This window comes from Schistocerca piceifrons, chromosome X, assembly GCF_021461385.2.
Source record: "Schistocerca piceifrons isolate TAMUIC-IGC-003096 chromosome X, iqSchPice1.1, whole genome shotgun sequence".
Taxonomy (NCBI): domain Eukaryota; kingdom Metazoa; phylum Arthropoda; class Insecta; order Orthoptera; family Acrididae; genus Schistocerca; species Schistocerca piceifrons.
The window spans coordinates 856,492,584-856,517,803 of NC_060149.1; the positions used below are offsets into that span (position 1 = coordinate 856,492,584).

Sequence of the window (25,220 nt, forward strand, 5' to 3'; positions counted from 1 at the left end):
AGAATTGAATTCCATAACTATTTCCTAAATGGAATGTCCCATGCATCTAGCTCCAACTACCTTTCCGCATTCACAACCTATTAATTCCCATTGTGCGGCCATTATCACATCAAAAACCTTTTCACATGAATCACCTGAGTATGAATGACAGCTCTGCCTATGCAGTGCCTTTTTATACCTTGCGTAAGTGATAATACTGCTAAGTATATGTGCATATCTTGTAAACAAGAAATTGAAACAAAAGGGAATTTTTTGGAAAGCTGTAGTGAATTCTTCAGTTTTCTGAAAGATAGAGGGAACAGTAAAGGACTATAGAAAGCAGGAAAGAGCAACACAAAATATGTGTATAAAAATACAAAACAGTGACTAAACAATTCTTGGATATTTTCTTGAAGATTTTTTATTTCTGTTTTTTTATCTGAACATGAATTACTTGCTATATTGCCTGTAAATGTTCATTTAAAAATTCATTTTATGTTTACATGGAAAACTCATACATTACAGATAAGAATGAAAAGGAGAAAACATTCTTGTTTATTTTTGTGTTAACATAACACTAAAACTAATTTTTCATATGTTTAGGAATTATAGGTGCAACAAAGGTTTTATATTACTTATGAAATTTTCGGTAAACTACTAGCATTTTCTTCAGTCAATACGATCGAGAAATTGTCCAACATAAACTTTCTTCAAAGGTGGTATCTCCACGCATTGATAGGTTCGTGAATTTTCTGCATTAAATGTGTCCGTACTACAAGTTCTGAACTTCTCTTACAGTAGAAAAAAATGTTAGCGTTTACAAAAAGCTAATGTGCCTGATGGTCTTAGATACTCTGAAACAAAGTATTATTCTTGGTAATCTCATAAAGCTGGAACTAAATACAACAGATGTAATGGTTCTAGTGATGCAGAATTAGTTGATGATGGTGATTTTGGTGATTGCTCTATTTGAACTGGATTAAGAAAAAAATGTAATTTAATTTCGCATATTTTATTAAATTTGACAGAAGAGATCATCATTCAAATTTAATCGACTGTTATCCGTTTCCTAAACTTTAGTTAGCTCCATTACACAATATTTCATACAAGTTTCGCTAGATAACTTTCATACCAATGTTCTTAATACTAAAAACGTTATGCACGTAACTTAAATGAACAAATTCAGATTAATGGTCCACCTCTTATTTCAGCAAATGTTAGAGGCTATAAAAAAGGCATTTACTGTGATGAACAAGTGTTTATTTAATTATGAATCTTGTGTTTCATGTTTCTTATTTTTTACTTTAAGTACAAAGCAAACCTATGTAGAAACAAATCTCACTGTTAACCTAAAGTGAAGCATCACACACATAGAGCTTTAGAATGAATGAGAATATCATCTTTCCTTTATGGATAGGTGTAGTAATGAGTACAGTATATCAAAATAAATAACATTCGAATCAGCAACAGCAAATACAGCTGAGAAGAACAGGAATAATCAACATTAGTAAGACGAACACCTCACTCTATCGCAAATACCCTGCCTGACAAGTCTGAAGTACCCAAAAGACATGGTCAGATGTCCATATAACTTCGTATAGGCACATATCATTGGTGGGTTGTAAATCAATTATATGTACAAGCAGAAAGACCACCAGAGAGCATTAGTGTTCTTCATATTTAGTGGTGTTACCAGGTTTGATATGGTTTGTAAGAGGAGTGAACAACATCAGATGTTGGGTGATCACTACGAAGTGCACAGAGTTGTTGCATACTTATGTGAGCCAATGTATCAGCACCTGTCAGAGTTCGAAAGTGGTCTCATTCTGGGTCTCCATTTGGCTGGTTTGCTGAGTAGTGCAATATCCAGATTTGTGGGGAACTCATATGTGGCTCCTATGTTAGATTCCATGGGAACATGAGGGCATGCATACTCATTGTCAAGATTCCGGTCGACAGAAGTAGAATATATAAGTGAATTGGTCATTTTAGAAACAACAAACTCCATGTAATACCAAATCAGGGGAAGGTCGTTTTTACATCTATGATGAAACCTAGCACAACAAAATAATCAAATTACATACAGAATTGCATTCTGAAGGATGTGAAGGAACTGCACCTCTGGTCAAACCAGAAATCACATCATAATAAGGTTTTGTATGTTTCTTGTAGAAACAGAGTGTTTTGATACAATTCATCGCTTCTTTTCCCCGAGAGGACATTCCTTTCTCCAAAATGACCGCGATTTTGTGTTGTGGAAGAGATAATAATAAAGTCAACGCTCCCTGGTTTAATTCATGGTTACTATGGTATTCATTAAAGATGTAATTAACTTCAAGAATGGGTGGCTTCCTCTATATAAAAAGATAGTACATTCACTGGAAAGCGAACATCTTTCAAAAGACAAATGTACTACATTCCAAATATGAACATTAAGGCATTTCAAGTATTTATGTCGGCGGTCAGGTGCAGAAGTTGTATCACCACTCATCTATGCAGTTGTGGAACATATACAAAGTCCGCTAGAAAAATGTATACACAATTTAAGGAATGAAAAGTATTACTCGTGTTCATATTACATTTAATAATTGATCACACATGCTTCTACAACCTTCAGTTTAGCCATGGGTACCTTAAATGTTCACCATTGGCGGCTAAATACGTAACAGAACGACGAGCAGTCGCAGCAACTACGTCAGTCAATGTTAGAGTGGAGATCGCTACACACGTCTCTGTAATCTCCTGGCGAATTTCCTCCAGCATGCGTGGTTTACGTCGATAGAAGTTATCTTTCACAACTTCCCACAAGTAAAATTACATAGGTGTTGGATCTGGCGACCATGGAGGGAACTCAATGGGGCCCCTTCGTCCAATCCAGTGCCCTGGAAAATTGTCTTGGCAGAAAGCTCATACAGTTAGGTGGTAGTGTGGTTGCGTCCCATCCTGTTGGTAGTAAACCTCTTCATCAGCTCCATAAAGTGCACGTATACCTGGCAAAATTGATGTGTGTAACATTTCCAGGTACACTACTAAAATGACAGTAGTATCAAAGAAAAAGGGTCCTGCTAAGCCCCTAGATGATAGTCCACACCACACATGAACCCCTGGTAGATGGACCACTTTATCCACATAAATGTGAGGATTTTCCGGTGTCCAGTTCACACTGTTATGCCAATTCACAGTTCCCTTCAGCTTAAATACTGCCCCGTCACACCACACTACCTTCATCACAAATTGTTCATCATGTTACCGTTTGCTGATACCATTCGCAAAATTGAATTCAGCGATCAGGATTGTCATTATTAACCATGTGCAGTAATAATGGAATGTAAACTTTCCACTTTGCAGCTTTCAAAATTCTTCATACACTTGTCTGCTAAGCCCCTCTTCACGTGCACATTGTATAGCAGACTTAGATGGAGAATTAATAAATGTTTCCAACATGAGAGCCAGTGAAGCACAACTTGTAGCTGTACACTGTTTCCTGATCTTACTTTGTGAATATCACAAATTGTTCCATGCAATTCAAATTTGTCAATGATGCATTTAATTGTTAGGTGGATTGACGGTTCTGTTTCAAAGTCCCACCTCCACTGATGCTGCACTTCAACAGCATTATCAAACTTGAAAAATCACTTCGCAATACATTTTAGTTGATCAAATGTCAAGCATGCTCCAGCCATCTTGTTTCAATATCAAGATGAAAGTACTAACATCTGTTGAGCCAAAGACCATACTACAACACACTACTAACTCAAATCAAACGACAATATCGATATCTTGATAGAGCCTGACAAAGAGTGTAAAGATTTTTCTGGCGGACTCTGTATTCATCCTGCAGGGTACTGGGAAGCGAAATGTGTGTATACTACAAACAAGAACATAAGTACAACAGACAGATGTCAGTCACTCAAGCTTAACATGCTGACTGCAAGAAGATCTTGCAATATATTCCTCAACAACATCAAAAATTTTACCTTGAAATTTTGGTCAACCATTCATAATTTGAAGTAATTGTTTATAGTCTTGCATTTGCATTGCCAGGTCATAACATTATACTTTTATTTTTGTTGTGAATTTAAAACATGTTTGTGACTCAAATTAATGTTCATGTTAAAGGCAATATAAATTTAATAGATGATTATGATGGGACAATAGCTTAGCAGTCAAAGAACATATAACTGACTTATTTTTCAATGTAACAATGAACATATTTAATATGAATTTTATAAAAAATAAATAAATACAAAAAACATAAACCAATTATTTAATTACATAAATTCAAACTTATATGACCATATGGTAATGCAGTTGTTTTATTTTCCAGATTGTTCACTTTTACTCCTCAAGATTACCAACTTTATAAGCACACATTTTTGATCTCAAACCATAAATTATTTCATCATTTTTCCATTACATTCATCTTATTTAATACTTTTTCATTTATTCATCAAATATAATATTTATTATCTTAAGGTTACCATCAGTATCAAATTTATCAAGAATTTTCTCCATATCTTCACAAAAATCTTCTGTTTATACACTATAAATTCAACTAACGGTATGTTGATGACAAAGTTTAATTTTTCTCCATATTCTGATTTAATAACATTGCAGTGATAACATTACTTTCTTAGATCAATTGAGTATGCTCCTTCCAATATAAATTCGTTTGATGAACAGAATTTTTGTCTTTCTCGTGTGAATTGGGGCACGATTTTCAATGAAGATCATTCTTTCTTTGAACTTTGATTTTGCTATAAGTTTCTCACACTTTTTCCCACCTAAAACCAACTTTATATTTTGTCTGTTTCTGATATTTTCCATAGCTTGTCCAGTTACTGAATTATTCATGAGACAATTTTATATATTTTTGTCATCTTCATTCCAAAAGATAAATATTGCTGGAGATTGCTGTAGAGGATTACATAATGTTGTTTATCATTCAGAGTTGTTAGTAATTTTTTTCTTATTTCCAGGCATAATTTTATTTTCAGGAGCTAATGGTAAATCTTTATGTTCATCATGTAAATCTCTGGGATATTATATTTTAGATTGCCTTCAAAAGCATATCTAAATTCACATATATTTTTTATTTAATGCATTTTTACAATCAAATGGCAAAAAGTGACAGTCATATAATTTATTTGCAATCAAATATGTTAAATAATTTGATTTCTGACTTGAATCATAATTTTTGAAACAAACTATAACATGCCTTTCACATGAATGCGAAATAACGCCTCTAATTCGTTTTCCCAACATTAAAATCAAACACAATCAACGAATAGTTGTAATTCAACCTTCATGATGACGAACTTTTTGTTTCTTTTGTGAATTATACATTTACATAATGAACAGGTTCATGATTTATTTTGTTTTGAGTGTTCTTCAGATGTTAAAAGTGTCATTTCTTCACTTATAGTACATGAATTACCCATTGTTCAACTTCTTTCTTCGTAGATTCGATAAATTTGTTATGCCAATTTGTTTCTGGATACACATCTGGATTTTTATAATGTCCAACACATATTAAATGTTATAACAAAAACCACTTTATTCCCGTTCTTAATATATCACTATATACGATTTCTCTAGATCAGGTCTACATTATTGCTTTTTTTATTAAATATTCCAAATCGTCATAAATAACAAATGGAACTTTCATTCTACAGTTCAAAATTTTGAATCTTACATATATATTTTTATCTGGTAGTTCAACTTTTTATGATTAACCAAAGAAATTGGAATGTGATCATCAAATTTTTATATTGTCAAAATTATTATAATAAACACATCGTAAATAAATTTCACTTCTGTATCATCATGTTAACTGAGCTGAAACTAATGGTGACAGGTTTTAATCTGACAATAATGTGACTTACTTTCATATTTAAGATATAATAGATTAATATGATTATCATGTTTACATTTAGTTATTTTAAATAAATATACTAGATCATTTTGATCAAGTGAGTAAACATTGATAAATATGTTAATTTTAATCTCGATTTTTGAAATATATTTAGGTGCAGTGGGAAATTTAAATCTGTCAAGCTACTGATCAATGTAAAGTACAATTTTTTTATATTTTGTTACTCTCTCTGTATTTTTATTTGCAGGATATAATATGGGATTCATAGACCAGAGAAAAACTTTTGTCTACTATTTATCAACTTAATACAAGCTTTTTTAATTTTTTCTCTTAATTCGTCACAAGATGAAACTCTTAATAGATTATAGTTATTAAGTGGTAACTCTAATTCAGTAATTCAATATAAAACTTAACCATATCCTCAAGATTGAAATGCTGACATTGCATTATAATTTAGTTTTCATATTTTTCTAACATTTCAATAAATTTCATTCATTCATGGTTGTATAGTTAAATGCCAAGAGTTTAAAATCGATCATAGATGAGTTCTCCATTGTTTTTCAGAATGAGATGATTTCATGTTATAATTAGATAAAGTATAAAATTTACGTTTAATTCCTTATGTAACTATAAAATTTCTTTCTTTATTTCTAAAATTTGTGGTTCTGATGGATTCAAAAAGAATTTTGGATCAAACAAGTTAAGACTGTTCCCTAAATTTATAGTTTGTAATCTTTTTTCAATTGCTTCATTAAGTAGATATTGATTATGAGCTTTTCATTTTTTTATCTCTCAAATACATTACCAGAAAATAGAAATATTTCTTTCAGTTGTTTAGTTTCATTATTTTTAAAAATTTCATCATAATTTCAACTATAAAGTAGGTTAACTACTTTCAAATTTTTCTCTTAATGTTATGATAATTATAAAAGAAATTAAACTACCCACAGTTAATTAACTATATCACACTAAATTCCTTCCTTTAAAATAATATTTTGTTGCTATTTATAAGAAAAACATTTGTTAGAAGAAGAAAACTCACAAATTGAAAAACTAATTTAAACTTAGTGAATACAGTAATAATAATTTTAAAATTTAAACTTAAGTTTATCGAATATAATGAAAAGATAAATTTAAATTGATTTAATTGGGCTTAAGCCAATTTTTTATTACCTGATTTTTTATTACTCATAAGAGAAAAAATTAATGAGGAAAATAAAAAATGAGATTTAAAAATTTATTAAAAATTAATTAACTGTTAGATAAAAATAAAGTGAATTCAGTTCAATTGGATTTTTATGGTCAGATTTTTATTTTTTATATGTTCTAGACACAGTTTTTACATTCACATGAATATTTTTTTTACTGTTATACATTATTTGTGAAATTAATCAAAACTTTGTATACATACTGTCCTATAGAGTTAAGTCAGGTAAGATAGCACACTTAAAGTTTAATTAGCGATACTCAGAAGGAATGTTACAAATTGCAATTAAATTTTAATCGACATTTAATGTGAATTTTGCCTGTAATATAACAAAATCCGAAAGACATATGTCCAATATAAACTATAATTCATGCATAGTAAAAAAAGGAATGCAGATGTGCAGCCTTGCCTGACTATGTGGTAAGAGTGTTTTTTTAGTGGGGTAAATTGGTTCATTATTATTGAATGAGAAAAACATATGTGCCATTCAGTTCCTTTTCTTTATTAAATTTATAGTGTACATAAACACAGTGTATAACAGGTATTGTTGATATAAGGTTTGATGTGATGAACAATTCTGGGGCCTTTGAGCAAACACCTGCAAAAATATTCCAATTGGAGAGAAAACTGTTTAACAGATATTACTAATTGGTGTTCAGAACTTTCATAACAAGAGCAGTACTAATGCCACGACCTCTCGTACCTAAGACATTGAATCCAATATTGTGTTGGTGGATTATTGTATTTTTTAGTACAGCAAAGAGAGTTAAAAGTTAGGTGATTTTCTGTTGATCTATTCTAGATGCACAGATTTGCTCTGCACTACAAGTCAGCAGCTTTCATCTGCATGTGGAAATGCGTTAATTACTCCCTGGTTATAGTTTATATACACAACATGGCATTTTATGTAACGGAAGTGTAAAACAGCTCTTGCCGCATTATGCAGTACTAACACCAGGACAACAACAAAACTATAGCATAAAGGATGAGGAAAAGAGGTTATCTCATACTTTGCAGAATAGCCAACTGCTCGATTTATAAAACTGATATACAAGCATTGTGCAGCCTTACTCGCTGCAGAGATGTACTGGATCTACGTTACTTATTTTTTGTTCATTTTATAAACAAAAATTGTCAATTGACTTCCCAATTTTGCACATTTTACAGTTTCTTCTTTTGACACAGTCTGAAGACTGGTTGATTGTTAATATTTAATAAAATAAAGTTGTATAAGATAAAGAAAATTTATGCAGTACTAAAATTTTCTACTTTTTGTAATGTAGTGTTTAATAAATTTCAAATGTTTCAAAGTCATTTTGAGATAAATTTAAATTTATTCCATTATCATAAGGATACATTACTGCTCCAAAACGATCTGCATGCTGTAACCCTAAGGTGTGATCAGTTCATTTACTAAAATTTCTGATAGACATGTTTAATTTTTGGTGTATTAATGTCAATCACTGGATTATTAATAATACCTGGAAAAAATACTTGACCTAAATACATTACCTTTTCCATCAAATTTTGTTGGACACTGAGTGTATTTATCAGTTTCAAGTTTATGTACATTTCTTTTGTTTACAATTAAAATATCGTGGTTTTTACTATCATGATCAAACAGAATAAAGAATATTTTGTAATAAATTAAACCTGATTCCAATAATTTTAATAATTTTTAATTTGCATCTTTATAACAACATTTTCTCATTTTTTTGTTCCTTTTATACATACTTGTCCCAAATTATTACATGAGTCTTTTACACCATTTCAAGGAAAATTCATAAAATTTAAAGCATCTTCCTTTAATGCACCATTTATACAAGAGTAATTGTTAATTGAAATAATATTAATGCTTTCTCAATACATTGGCACACACTTGACTATTTGAGTTATCTGGCATGTCTAAGTAACTGAAATTATTAACATGGTTTGTTGCTTTTCTCTTATCATCAGCTAGTATTAATTTCATCAGCAACAAGCGTTGAAGTATCTTCATTTATATTTATTGTGTAAAAATTAATGACAGTGAAGTAATAAAATCTAGAAATTTAGTCAAAAATTATTTTAGAAAATGTAAGAGATATTAAAACAATTAAAATGTTATCTATATTTATCAATGAATCTTATTTACATAGTTTAATTTTATCCCAAGAATGGAGTATAAAAATTAATATTATCACATAAAATTTTCTAAAGAAGCCGTTTTTAACAAATGAATTGTATCTGAACTGCAAATAAATCTGAATAAACAGCAATGCTACATATATTTGATTCTATCAACTATAATGTTTTCAGTAAAAAACATAGGAACTTGGTACAAAAATATTTGTGGTCCATTATTTGAACAAAAATTATTTTCAGTACTAATGATATATATATTTGCTATGCAAAAAGGTGCTAAGTTCGTATCCCCAAAAATTACTTATAAAATAAAAGAAATTATGCACAGTTTCTTAAAAAGAATGAAATTACATTCACCAAAATAAAAAATTATTATTCATTAGCTCTAGAATATGCTTATACTCTACATGAAATTAACCACATAATCTTATGCAAATGAACTGGATTTTGTTAACAGTTGGTAATTTTAAGAAAACAGTAATGACATATAATACAAAACAATGCAAACTAGTTATAAAATATTATTTGCATATAGAAAAAATTGAAAGATTTTATAAAATATACACCAGAATATAAATCTCAACAGCTTACAATGAATCTTAAAAATAAATTAAAATTAGAAGAAGGAGAAAAACAACTTGCTAAAAGAATGGGAAGAAATTAACAAAAAACATAATATTATGTAAGAGTAATAAAAATATCGAAAATACTGCAGTATGATATAGCATATGCTACCAGTACAAAGCCATTTTATTATCATGTTATTGAAGAATGATTTAATTCAGGTGTTAAGAGAAGAAGATAAAGACTTCCATATTGTGTATCAATCATAACTATTATGTTATTTGAGATGTGCTTGTGAATTACATACTGTTGGAAAGAGCATTTCTCGAGTTTTACATGGTTCCCACAAGGTAGCAGCAGAGTGTTCCACTTTCAGTTTAATAAAAATGGTGTCGAGATAGCAGAAAGCTTTTTGTGTTTTATGTTTTGCACGGTGCGGGCCAGTTATAACTGTTTTGCATGACTTTCGTACTATGTATGGTGTGAATCCTCCTACAGGACAGAACATTAGGCGATGGCATGACCAATTCTGAGAAACATGTTGTCTGTGTAAAAGCAAATCGCCAAGCTGTCCCTGAGTGTCTGACACAGACATCAAATGCATTTACCATAGTTTCACGAGAGTTCACAGACATCCATTCGCCATGCAGCTTGACTGGTGAACATGCCCATGATCTTCGTCTGGCGTATGTTGCATCCATGTTTACACATGAAGCCATATAAAATTCAGCTACAGCAAGCTCTTTGTGAAGGTGACAAACAACAATTTGTGGAGTCCTGCAATATTGTTCTTGGCAAACTGGAGGATGACAATTTTCTTCCATGCTTAGTGTTTAGTGAAAAGGTAAAATTCCATTTCAGTTGGCACGTGAACCGTCATAATGTGAAAATATTGGGCATGGAACAACCACATAAAGGTGTGCAAAATGAGAGGGACTCTCCAAAATGTGATGTGTTGTGTGCAGTTTCACAAGAAAAGTTGTATGTTCCATTTTTCTTTGCTGGGAACATTGTTACGGGAATCACATATCTAGATATGCTTTAGAACTTTCTTTTACCACAGTTGAAAACTGATTCGAACAATTTAATTTTCCATCAGCCATCAAGAAAAGCGAAAATTTTTAAATCAAAGGATTGGTGAACGAAGGATCAGTCACATTGGACCAAATGATTCAGCTTAACACTGCTGGCCTCCAAGGTCACCAGACCTGAGTGTATATGATTGTTTCTGGTGGGGGTTTATAAAAGACTCTGTTTATGTGTCTGCATTATGAACAAAAATGAATGAACTGGGATATCACATAACAGCAGCTGTGGAAGTTACAACTAACGACATGCTCACTGAAGTGGAGAACAGTTCAAATACCACATTAACGTATGTCATGCATCTCAAGGGGGCATACTGAACACCAATGAAAAGGTAAGAAAAAGCTTTTTGAGTTTTCTGTTTATCAAAAAACAAAATTAATTTCTCTATGTTCATTAGTTTCAGAAATACAGACATGCCAAATCAGATGAGTCTTTTTGATACACCCTGTATAACATATTTATGACATAGAGAGTGACTTGTTAAATGATATGAAAATGAATAATGATGAAGTTAGAGATAAGATATTTTACAATGTACTGATACACAAAAAGATAGCTGTATTTAGTTCAACTGTTGAAATATTTTTGGGTAAGATTAAGTTTGTACATTAGTCTGTAACTACACAGTCAAGACTGCTCTAGCTTTCACTTAAAATGATCGTAAAGAATAGAAATTTCATGACCTTTCATATTAAATAAATAGCTGACCCAAACATCAGTCAATTGGCTTATGAAGAAAAGTAAATCATCATTAGAATAAAACATAGACAGAAAACTTGAGAGTGCAAATTCCTTTTTTGAGAGACTGTGCTTTCATATATAAAACTTTTTATAAAATTTTCTCAAGACTGTTTTAGCTCTCACAAATAATTTTATCTATATTTACCCCACTATTATGTGAATGATCAAGTCCTAATCATTTAATATACACTTTATAAATTTTTTTTCTCAAAACTTACTTAACAAGGTAGTCATCTAGAATTTTTCGTTTTCTTGTAGTTCTTACTCATAAAATTTTTCTTTTATAGCTTTTAATTTGTATGTAACTTTATCCAAAAGGATCCAGATTCAGTTTGAAGGATTTCTATTGTCTAATGCAGCTTTCCAAAAATGCCTTTCAATTTACATTTTCTTACATTATTTCTTATTATAAATTTTGGTTCATAATTGTTATCCCAAATACTTGATCCTTCTTTCATATCTTGTTAAATATTCAATAATTTTTTGCATAATTGTATACCTAATGTTATGAGCAAATTTCCACCAATTTTTTTTTCTTTGCGTGCCAGTAAAAAAATTATCAGTACTCTGGGATTATTTATTCTTGAGATTAATTTTAATTTATTTAGCTTTAGTTTTGTCATTTGGCAGCAAAGATGGGTCGATGCTTAAATTATTGATTTATATAGTATAAATTTTAACAATTATTTTGTAAATTGCAGTCAAACTGCTGTAGCTGGCACAAATCAACTGCTTGAAATTCGATTAAAAATTTTTAATCCTTCAATCATTATCATCAGTTTCTAATTTCTAGTCCCAATTTTCTTTTTCCATACATTATTTCTCTGCCATTGCAAGTAAATTTTCTGGAATTGAATCATCTTCAGCTAACTTTCAATCTTTTTGGATTTTTTAAGTTGTTCATTAGCATCATGCCCAGATTCTAAATTTTTATTATCTGAAAATCGAGCATGATGTTTTTTACAAGCATAAACCAATTTATTTATTTCTTGATCATCACGAGTTAATCTTTACCCTGATTTTGAAGTCAGACCACAATAATCATACTCAGCTAGATGTATTTCAATTCTTAATTAATGCATAAACTAATCTTATATCATATTTTTCATTTTTACAAGAATGTATATGGTAAACTTTTATGATAATTATATGATAATTTTTATTTATAGTTGATTCTTCTATTTGGATTAGAATTAATCTGTTGATGAAATCTTTAATGTCATTCATCCAAATTATTCAGCTATTTTTTTCTGTATATTTTTCATTAATCCTTCACCTGTTTCCTCACTTTCTCAATAATCTCTACTTGAGTGCCTTAATTTTGGAAAATAATCTTCAACAATTTCTTTTACCAAATTCCTATATTTAATACCCATACTTGATTTGATTTTATTTGTAATTTTTCAGAATGTATTGCTCATAATCAAACAATAAATTAGCATAACCTGGTAAAGCAAAAGATTCAAATTTTATATTTAATTCATTTATAGATTTATTTTTTGAAAATGATGAAGCCAGCTGTACCTTTATTCTCCAATTCTCCAATAGTTAACTTATCTCCATCAAAATTTATTGGTAATTTACCAATATATTTAAACATTCCAGCGGATTTTAATCCAAATTCTGTGTCTTCAGTACTATATGACGTATATTATATGTCACATCATTCTGTTATTTATATTCATTATTTTAACGTTAGATCTAGTCTTTGACTATCATTCCTCCCGATTTTTATTGTCTTCTTCATATTAAAATAATACAATTGGTATTTATGATTCGGTTAATGTATAATCAATTGGTTGTATAACTTTGAATATTTGTAAATGATGAGTGTATGCTTCGCAGTGATAAATATCACTTTGGTTTTCAACTTCTGTATTATCTACCCATGGTCTAGAGGTAGCGTCTTTGATTCATAATCAAAACGCCTTTGGTCCCTGCCACAGCCTAAATTTTTATAAATAATCAGCATTGATGGCCGAAGACTTCCAGCATAAGAAGTCAGCCTCATTCTGCCAACGGCCTTGTCAAAGAGGGCAGAGGAGCGGCTAGAGGTTCAGGGCACTCTCATGTCCTAGGGGTGGGAAATTGCCCCTAAAGGCGGAAGAATCAGCAACGATCAACGATATGAGGATGCAGAAGGCAATGGAAACCACTGCATTAAAGACACGTAACATGTATCCACAGGACATGTGGCCTGTAATTGAAGAAATGCCATGATGATCTCTCCATTTGCAAAAGATTCCGGAATAGTCCCCCATTCAGATCTCCAGGAGGGGACTGCCAAGGGGGAGGTTACCATGAGAAAAAGATTGAATAATCTACGAAAGGATAACGTTCTACGAGTCGGGGCATGGAATGTCAGAAGCTTGAGCGTGGTTGGGAAACTAGAAAATCTCAAAAGGGAAATGCAAGGGCTCAATCTAGATATAGTAGGGGTCAGTGAAGTGAAGTGGAAGGAAGACAAGGATTTCTGGTCAGATGAGTATCAGGTAATATCAACAGCAGCAGAAAATGGTATAACAGGTGTAGGATTCGTTGTGAATAGGAAGGGAGGGCAGAGGGTGTGTTACTGTGAACAGATCAGTGACCGGGTTGTTCTAATCAGAATCGACAGCAGACCAACACCGACAACGATAGTTCAGGTATACATGCTGACGTCGCAAGCTGAAGATGAACAGATAGAGAAAGTGTATGAGGATATTGAAAGGGTAATGCAGTACGTAAAGGGGGACGAATATCTAATAGTCATGGGCGACTGGAATGCAGTTGTTGGGGAAGGAGTAGAAGAAAAGGTTACAGGAGAATATGGACTTGGGACAAGGAATGAAAGAAGAGAAAGACTAATTGAGTTCTGTAACAAGTTTCAGCTAGTAATAGCGAATACCCTGTTCAAGAACCACAAGAGGTGGAGGTATACTTGGTAAAGGCCAGGAGATACGGGAAGATTTCAATTAGATTACATCATGGTCAGACAAAGATTCCGAAATCAGATACTGGATTGTAAGGCATACCCAGGAGCAGATATAGACTCAGATCACAATATAGTAGTGATGAAGAGTAGGCTGAAGTTCAAGACATTAGTCAGGAAGAATCAATACGCAAAGAAGTGGGATACGGAAGTACTAAGGAATGACGAGATACATTTGAAGTTCTCTAACACCATAGATACAGCAATAAGGAATAGCGCAGTAGGCAGTACAGTTGAAGAGGAATGGACATCTCTAAAAAGGCCCATCACTGAAGTTGGGAAGGCAAACATAAGTACAAAGAAGGTAGCTGCGAAGAAACCATGGGTAACAGAAGAAATACTTCAGTTGATTGATGAAAGGTGGAAGTACAAACATGTTCCGGGAAAATCAGGAATACAGAAATACAAGTCGCTGAGGAAGTGCAGGGAAGCTAAGACGAAATGGCTGCAGGAAAAATGTGAAGACATCGAAAAAGATATGATTGTCGGAAGGACAGACTCAGCATACAGGAAAGTCAAAACAACCTTTGGTGACATTAAAAGCAACGGTGGTAACATTAAGAGTGCAACGGGAATTCCACTGTTAAATGCAGAGGAGAGAGTAGATAGGTGGAAAGAATACATTGAAAGCCTCTATGAGGGTGAAGATTTGTCTGATGTGATTGAAGAAGAAGAAACAGGAGTCGATTTAGAAGAGATAGGGGATCCAGTATTAGAATCGGTATTTAAAGAGCTTTGGAGGACTTACGGTCAAGTAAGGCAGAAGGGATAGATAACATTCCATCAGAATTTCTAAAATCATTGGGGGAAGTGGCAAACAAAACGACTATTCACGTTGGTGTGTAGAATATATGAGACTGGCGATATACCATCTGACTTTCGGAAAAGCATCATCCACAGAATTCCGAAGACGGCAAGAGCTGACAAGTGCGAGAATTATCGCACAATCAGCTTAACAGCTCATGCATCGAAGCTGCTTACAAGAATAATATACAGAAGAATGGAAAAGAAAATTGAGAATGCGCTAGGTGACGATCAGTTTGGCTTTAGGAAAAGTATAGGGACGAGAGACGCAATTCTGACGTTACGGCTAATAATGGAAGCAAGGCTAAAGAAAAGTCAAGACATTTTCATAGGATTTGTCGACCTGGAAAAACCGTTTGACAATATAAAATGGTGCAAGCTGTTCGAGATTCTGAAAAAAGTAGGGGTAAGATATAGGGAGAGACGGGTCATATACAATATGTACAACGACCAAGAGGGAATAATAAGAGTGGACGATCAAGAACGAAGTGCTCGTATTAAGAAGGGTGTAAGAGAAGGCTGTAGCGTTTCGCCCCTACTCTTCAATCTGTACATCGAGGAAGCAATGATGGAAACAAAAAAAGGTTCAGGAGTGGAATTAAAACACAAGGTGAAAGGATATCAATAATATGATACGCTGATGACATTGCTATCCTGAGTGAAAGTGAAGAAGAATTAAATGATCTGCTGAACGGAATGAACAGTCTAATGAGTACACAGTATGGTTTGAGAGTAAATCAGAGAAAGACTAAGATAATGAGAAGTAGCAGAAACGAGAACAGCGAGAAACTTAACATCAGGATTGATGGTCATGAAGTCAATGAAGGTAAGGAATTCTGCTACCTAGGCAGTAAAATAACCAATGATGGACGGAGCAAGGAGGACATCAAAAGCAGACTCGCTATGCCAAAAAGGGCATTTCTGGCCAAGAGAAGCCTACTAATATCAAATACCGACCTTAATTTGAGGGAGAAATTTCTGAGGATGTACGTCTGGAGTACAGCATCGTATGGTAGTGAAACATGGTCTGTGGGAAAACCGGAGCAGAAGAGAATCGAAGCATTTGAGATGTGGTGCTATAGACGAATTTTGAAGATTAGGTGGACTGATAAGGTAAGGAATGAGGAGGTTCTATGCTGAATCGGAGAGGAAAGGAATATGTGGAAAACACTGATAAGGAGAAGGGACAGGATGATAGGACATCTGCTAAGACATGAGGGAATGACTTCCAAGGTACTAGAGGGAGCTGTAGAGGGCAAAAACAGTAGAGGAAGACAGAGATTGGAATACGTCACGCAAATAATTGAGGTGAAAATATTTTCAATTGCAGGAATAACAAGTTGATCTTCTTTTTCAATTTCACAATTCTGTTCTCAATTTTTCTTACAGTTTTAAATTCTTGTTTTAATTCTTCAACATTTTTCTAGTTCATTTAGCTTGTTTAACAGATTTTGGAACGAACAAAATAAATTTCACATCATCTTTTGCCAATTTTTAATTAGGATAAAAACATTCATAACTATTAATTTAGTATTTGTGATTATGTTTAAGAACAATAGATTCCATCCTCATTTACGTTCAACATTTATGTTTAATGTTTATGTTGATGTTTATCCAACATATGATGGAAAATCTAAAGAAAGTTAATTGATAAGTATGTACATAAGCTGTTTGAGTTTATAAAGTTAAAGAAAGGAAAAAATAACTTTTTCTAGAATCCAACACAAATTTATTTTACCATCAGTTTTATCACACTTAACTATATCTCTCCTGATAAAATTGGTATGGAAGGACATATTATGTCCACTTGAGATTTTTGGTGAATTTTTTAAGATTATAAACAATTAATATGGGTAGGATCCTTAACTGCAATTTTTACTTGGAGCTTGAGTTCAAATGCTATTATTTTTAGAGGTACCAGTTTTAGATCATTCTGGAGTTGAAACTTAAGATACTTGCTCAGAAGAAGGAAAAATTGTGTCTGAGAATAATTGTTAGATATGACACTAATTATGAGTTTGAACAATGAGAAAATGTATTGAAAAATCCACCGATACCAATTTTTATTATGAATAACAAACTACAGAGGAAGCATGATTAAGTGGTACTAAAAATTTTGAGGTTGATGTCAAATTATATATAATTTAATTGAGTTTGTTATGCCTCATTACATTTTTGCTGGGTTTCCAACTAATCACAATCAATACTCAGTTAACTGATTCATTAATGTATCACCATGTTAATCTATGTATATTTTATTTGAAAAATGGAAGAAATGAAATATAACTGCAAGAAAAGTGGACTTTAGATACACCTGATCATTCTGAAAGCTTATGATTCATTTCTTGATTTTAAATGAGTTATAAAATTAAAATGAGATTCTGATTTAAATCCATATAATTTTATTACAAATTTTGCTATTTATGTCACAAAAATAACAGGTAGTAAAAATACTGTAGCAACAGGAAAAACGACTTTTAATGAAATAATACCAGCTGATTCACATTTGTGTATAATTTTATATGGAAAACTGATTTTAACATATGATGCTCGATATAGAAAACTATCTCTGAATTTTTAATTTTTCATTAATTTTTAAATTTTTTAAAAGTATATTTTTTAAGCGTGTATTGCATTCTTCACCTTCATCTCCAAAAACTTTCTTTTTATATTTATCAGCATTTATTGTAAACTGATCAATAACGAGATTATTAAACAGATGTACTACATATTTCTTCAAGTGTATAAATTTATGTTTTTGATCTTTCATTGTTTTTTTTTTTTGAGTCCATTTCTAGCAAAAGATATTCAATCGTAAAAAATATTAAATACACTTTTACATTAAACATTTTTAGTTACTGGGTGAGAAAGTTTTTGAAATAGTGTATAAACAGAAATAAAATATTTCAACATTTTTGGTAAATTATTTAAAGGTAAACTATGATTATAATCTGATATCGTTTTAAGTCATGAAAAAGAGAGTATTTCACTTTTCTGTTTCTTTCCAAAGATCTTTTGTGATAACTAAAATAATACAAATTCATATACATCACCTCCATAAGATTTTTTAGTACAATCAATACCAATATTATGGTATTAAGTGTAAATGTATGCTCTGGAGAATTTTTCCAAAATTGTAAAAAATCCTGGTGTTCTAAGGGAATTCGGAGGAAGATTTGGGAAAAGTGAGCTAGAACACACATTTATAATCTACTGACAGTGTCTGGCCACAAGTGAAGATCACAGTATTGTGCACCAGGCACACTGTAACCTCTTCACATCTAGACCTGCTATCCAAGAACAAATAATGAGGTTCCCTGCAACTTACTGTGACATTCCACACCTTTGGTTGGACACTAGCAGGAGCCTCCCTAGGAAAATACCATACCGTATGTAGACTGCCTTTAACACAACAACAAAAAGAGCTGCATTTGGAATAGCTCCATGACTTGGAAGCATTGGGATTGATAAATGGCGTTGTATTGTGTTCAGCAACGAAATGTGGATCTATACTACTGCAGACGACGATCGTAGGAGAATGTTGTAGCGACCTCGGAAGAAGTCTCACTCTTCCAATGATCGGGTGTGTTTGTGTGGGGAGACCTCGGATATGAGTTTGGCCCACTGCTAGTACTGACTGAGTGAATTCTGATGGCAGAAGTGTACATCATGGAAATGCTACATTCTCTCATGTGACAAAATCATGATGTCATTTTTCAACAGGACAATGCTCGTCCACACATGGCATATGTGTCTAAGATATGTCTGCCTGATGTTGAAGTATTCCTGCGGCCAGGAAGATTCCCACATGTGTCAGTGATACAACATGTGAGAGGCCAGGTCGGATGTCAATTCTGTCTCACTGCCAGTATCAAGGATATCAAGGACCAGTTCAACATCTTGCCTCAAGAGAGGATACAGCAACTTTATGAAACCTTTCCCAACAGAATTAGTGAATACATCCATGCCACGGTGAGTGAAACATCATGTTATAAGCGGCCTCCTACTGCCAAGTTTCCTGTAAATTTGACTCGATTTTAAAGTCACTGAGATAACATGACATACCCTCGAAAACAGTGAGATTACAGGTCGTTTCTTGTTCCCTTCTGAGTGCTTCACTTTTCGTGTTAGTCAGTATAAATAACGATTGAGAAAACGTAATCAGGCAGTAGAAAATAGAAGAGTGAGACAATCTAATGATAGCTCTCAAGCATAACCAGAGTATGTCCCATCCAAACGGTCTCCAGGATAATAAACAGATTTCAGCTAAAAGAAATATATTTGCCAACAGATATAAGGGACCAGTGGGATCTGCTGATGAAAAATTGTGATAGAATTGGTAGCTCAATTGGTGCTCAATTTTGTCTACACTGTAGCACCAAAGAAACTGGTCTGGGCATGCGTATTCAAATACAGAGATATGTAAAGAGGCAGAATATGGCGCTGTGATCGACGACACCTATATAAGACAACAAGTGTCTCACGCAGTTGTTAGATCAGTCACTGTTGCTACACTCGCAGTTTATGAAGATTTAAGTGAGTTTGAAAGTGGTGTATTTGCCGGCGCACGAACAATTGGACACAGCATCTCCAAGGTAGCTACGAAGTGGGCGCTTTCCCGTACGACCATTTCACGAGTGTACCGTGACTATCAGGAATCCCGTGAAACATCAAAACTCCGACATCGCAGTGGCCGGTAAAAGATTCTGCAAGTGCAACTGTTCCGCAAATTACTGCAGATTTCAATGCGGGGCCATCAAGAAGTGTCAGCGTTTGAACAATTCTACGAAATATCATCGATATTGGCTTTCGGAGCCTAAAAATGGCTCAAATTACTCTGAGCACTATGGGACTTAAGTGCTGAGGTCATCAGTCCCCTATAACTTAGAACTACTTAAGCCTAACTAACTTAAGGACATCATACACACCCATGCCCGAGGCAGGATTCAGACTTTAGCGCCTAGAACCGCTCGACCACCCCGGCCGGCTCGGAGCCTAAGCACCACTCGTGTACCCTTGATGACTGCACGACACAAAGCTTTATGCCTCGTCTGCGACAGTCAACACCGACGTTAAACTGTTGATGACTGGAAACACGTTGCCTGGTCGGACGAGTCTCGTTTCAAACGGTAGCGAGTGGATGGAGACAACCTCACGAATCCACGGAACCTCCATGTCTTGAGGGGATTGTTCAAGCTGGTGGAGGCTCTGTAATGGTGAGGGGCGTGTGCAGTAGGAATTGATATGGAACCCCTCACACATCTAGATACGACTGTGACAGGTGACACGTATGTAAGCATCCTGTTTGATCATCTGCATCATTCTTTTCCATTGTGCACTACGACGGACTTGGGCAATTCTAGCAGGACAATGCGACACCCCACACGTCCCGAATTGCTACAAAGTGGCTCCAGGAACACTCTTCTGAGTTGAAACACATTCGCTGGCCACCATACTCCCCAGACATGAACATTATTGAGCATATCTGGGATGCCTTGCAACGTGTTGTTCAGAAGAGACCTCCACCCTCTCGTACTCTTTCGGGTTTATGGACAGCCCCGCAAGATTCGTGGCGTCTGTTCCCTACAGCACTACTTCAGACATTTGTGTAGTCCATGCTACGTTGTGTTGTGGCACTTCTGTGTGTTTGCAGGGGCCCTACACGGTATTAGGCGGGTATACTGGTTTCTTTGACTCTTCTGGGTAGAATATGGTATAATACACTGCAGAAACAGGTTCCGATGTTAGGTTGCAGCTTCCTCAGTGCTACACACTCAACTGATACCAATTTAAGAATGAAGACCAGCTAATACAAAACTGAAATATGCCTGTTTATTCAGCACTTCCACTTTTCTCACATCATATCTTGTTTTCTGTTGGTTGCAATACTCATATGTGTATGCTCTGTGCGAATATGCTCCGACTACTTTTGATCAATCTATGCAAGTTCTGTAGTAAATTCATTGCATGGTCACCGACATAGTTTTAAGTCTGGTACGTCGGTTTGCTCCCGTCCAATAGAATTCGGCGGTGGGCTGCTACCCTCATGGGCTTCCTTCTTTGAAGGGCTTCTGCCGTTCCGTCTGTCCTATTCCGTTTGGTAGTGGGCTACATGAACCCACTTTCAAGTATTGTGTTACATATAAAGGAGAATCAGGCTTGTTTCACTTGATGATTAACGGTCTTGTTTACTGAATTTTTGTTCACACAAATGGAACGACAACTCCATTACACAGTTGGACGCTATAAGCAGAAGACTAACACATTTCCGTATTATCTATTGCGTTTGCGAACTGATGTATCCATATTAATAAAATGAGTACAAAGTATTTATGTTCCACAACAATACCTATTAGTTAGTTAGGAATAGGTTTTAGGCTTCTTAGGCAGTCGTTTGATAACTTAATGCTAAACTGATAATCCACACAACTTAAACGAAAATTCATAGCTCTACAAAGAATGCGCTACAAAGATATGTGACATTTTATGACCGAGTAAATACATCTTCTATCACAGTATATTCAAGCATTAAAATTATGTGAGTGTATAAAACAGAAATGTTCTACAAGTGAGTAATGGCCCAGGATACTATATCATATGGAAAACTGATGTATGTGATGGACCGACCGAATAGAGGGAGGGGACTATGGGTATGAAACAGTTACAGCAAGATTATTAGCTAATGGTGAGAGGAATAACAGCTGACTGCTACTTTAATAAGGGTGAGTAACGGAAATGTAGCACCTGTACACTCGTGATCTAGGGGTAGCATGTTTGATTACTAATCAAAACGGCCTCTGCTTAAATTCTGATTTATAATCAGCATTGGCGGCCGAAGACTTCCGGCATAAGAAGTCACCCTCGTTCTGCCAACGGCCTTGTCAAAGAGGGCGGAGGAGCGGACAGAGGTTCAGGGCACTCTCTTGTCCTAGGGGTGGGAAACTGCCACTAAAGGCGGAAGAATCAGCAGTGATCAACTGCATGAGGATGCAGAAAGCAATGGAAACGACTGAATTAAAGAAAGACACGTAACGTTTATCTGCAAGACATGTGGTCTGTAATTGAAAAGTGTCATGATGATCTCTCCATTGGCAGACGATTCTGGAACACCATTCAGATATCCGGGAGGGGACTGACAAGTGTGAGGTGACCATGAGAAAAATATTGAATAATCACGAAAGGATAACGTTCTTCGTATCGGGGCGTGGACTGTCAGAAGCTTGGACGTGGTAGGGAAACTAGAAAATCTGAAAACGGAAATGCAAAGGCTCAATCTAGATATAGTAGAGGTCATTGAAGTGAAGTGTAAACAAGAGGAGGATTTCTGGTCAGATGAGTATAGGGTAATATCAACAGCAGCAGAAAATGGTATGACGGGAGTAGGATTCGTTATGAATAGGAAGGTAGGGCAGAGAGTGTGTTACTGTGAACAGTTTAGTTGTTCTTATCACAATCGACAGCAAACCAACGCCGACAACGATAGTTCAGGTATATATGCCGACGTCGCAAGTTGAAGATGAAGAGACAGAAACTACACGAGGATTTTGAAAGGCTAATATAGTATGTAAAGGAAGACGAAAATTTAATAGTCATGGGAGACTGGAATGCAGTTGTAGGGGTGGAGTAGAAGAAAAGGCTACAGGAGAATATGGGATTGGGACAAGGAATGAGAGAGGAGGAAGACTAATTGAGTTCTGTAACAAGTTTCTGCTAGTAATAGCGAATACTCTGTTCAAAAATCACAAGAGGAGGACACGGGAAGATTTCAGTTAGATTACATCATGGTCAGACAGAGATTTCAAAATCAGATACTGGATTTTAAGGCGTACACTGGAGCTGATACAGACTCAGATCACAACATAGTAGTGATGAAGTGAAGGCTGAAGTTTAAGACATTAGTTACAGAGAATCAATACGCATAGAAGTGGGATACAGAAATACCAAGTAATGACGAGATACCTTTGAAGCTCTCTAAGGCTATAGATGTAGTAATAAGGAATAGCTTAATAGGCAGTGAAGTTGAAGAGGAATGGATATGTCTAAATCGAGCTATCACAGAAGTTGGAAAGGAGAGCATAGGTAGAAAGGAGGTAACTGTGTAGAAACAATGGGTAACAGAAGAAATACTTCATCTGGTCGAAGAAAAGGAGGAGGTACACTAATGTTCTGGGAAACTCAGGAATACAGAAATACAGGTTGCTGAGGAATGAAATAAATAGGAAGTGCAAGGAATCTAAGATGAAATAGCTGCACGAAAATTGTGAAGAAATCGAAAAAGAAATGATTACCGGAAGGACAGTCGCAGCATATACGAAATTCAAAAGAACCTTCGGTGACGTTAAAAGCAAGGGTGGTAACATTAAAAGTGCAACGGGAATTACACTGCTAAATGCAGGTGGAAAGAATACACTGAAAGCCTCTATGAGGGGAAGATTTGTCTGATGTGATAGAAGAAGAAACAGGAGTTGATTTAGAAGAGATAGGGGTCGATTATTAGAATCAGAATTTAAGAGTGCTCTGGAGGACTTAAGATCAAATATGTCAGAAGGGATAGACAACATTCCATCATAATTTCTAAAATCATTGGCAATAATCCGCCTATTCTAGTTGATGTGTAGAATGTATGAGTCTGGCGACATACCATCTGCCTTTCGAAAAAATATCATCCACACAATTCCGAAGACCGCAAGAGCTGACAAGAGCTTAACAGCTCCTGCATATGTGGTAAGTTGCTGACAAGAATAATATACCGAGAAGGCGGAAAAAACTGAGGATGTGCTAGTTGACGATCAGTTTGGTTATGGAAAGGTAAAGGTATGAGAGAGGCGGTTGATAATGGAAGCAAGACTAAAGAAATACGAAGACACCTTCAAAGCACTTGTCGATCTGGAAAAAGCCTTTGACAATGTAAAGTGGTGCAAGATGTTCGAAATTCTGAGAAAAATATGGGTCAGCTGTAGGGAGAGACGGGTAATATACAATATGTATAAGAAAAACTTCGTCCGAACAGGCCTTGGAAGGCCCAACTGTACCGACCGCCGCCGTGTCATCCTCAGCCCACAGGCGTCACCGGATGCGGATATGGAGGGGCAGGTGGTCAGCACACCGCTCTCCCGGCCGTATGTCAGTGTACGAGACCGGAGCCGCTAATTCTCAATCAAGTAGCTCCTCAGATTGCCTCACAAGGGCTGAATGCACCCCGCTTGCCAACAGCGCTCGGCTGGACGGTGGGTCACCCATCCAAGTGCTATCCCAGTCCAACAGCGCTTAACTTCGGTGATCTCACGGGAACAGGTGTTACCACCGCGGCAAGGCCGTTGGCAACATGTATAAGAGCCAAGAGGAAATAATAAGATTGGAGACCAAGAACGAAGTGCTCGGCTTAAGAAGAGTGTAAGACAGGGATGTATCTTTCCCCCCTACTATACATTCTGTACATCGAAGAAGCAATGATGGAAATAAAAGAAAGATTTAGGAGTGGAATTAAAATTCAGGGAGAAAGGATATCAATGATACGATTCGCTGCTGACATTGCTATCCTGTTTCTGACAGAATTACATACAATGTCAACGGCGAACCTCAAAGTTTTTATTTGTTCTTCATGGATTTTAATTCCTACTCCGAATTTTTCTTTTGTTTCCTTTACTGCTTGCTCAATATGCAGATTGAATAACATCGGTGATTGGCTACAACCCTGTCTCACTCCCTTCCCAACCACTGCTTCCCTTTCATGCCCCTCGACTCTTATAACTGCCATCTGGTTTCTGTACAAATCGTAAATAGCATTTCGCCCCCTGTATTTTACCCCTGCCACCATCAGAATTTGAAAGAGAGTATTCCAGTCAACATTTTCAAAAGCTTTCTCT

The 25,220-nt window shown here is 34.8% G+C and overlaps 1 pseudogene; it reads right to left on the reverse strand.

Moving 5' to 3' along the window:
- Positions 1-24,558: 24,558 nt before the first annotated feature.
- On the reverse strand, positions 24,559-24,676 carry LOC124724023 (annotated as a pseudogene).
- Positions 24,677-25,220: the final 544 nt, after the last annotated feature.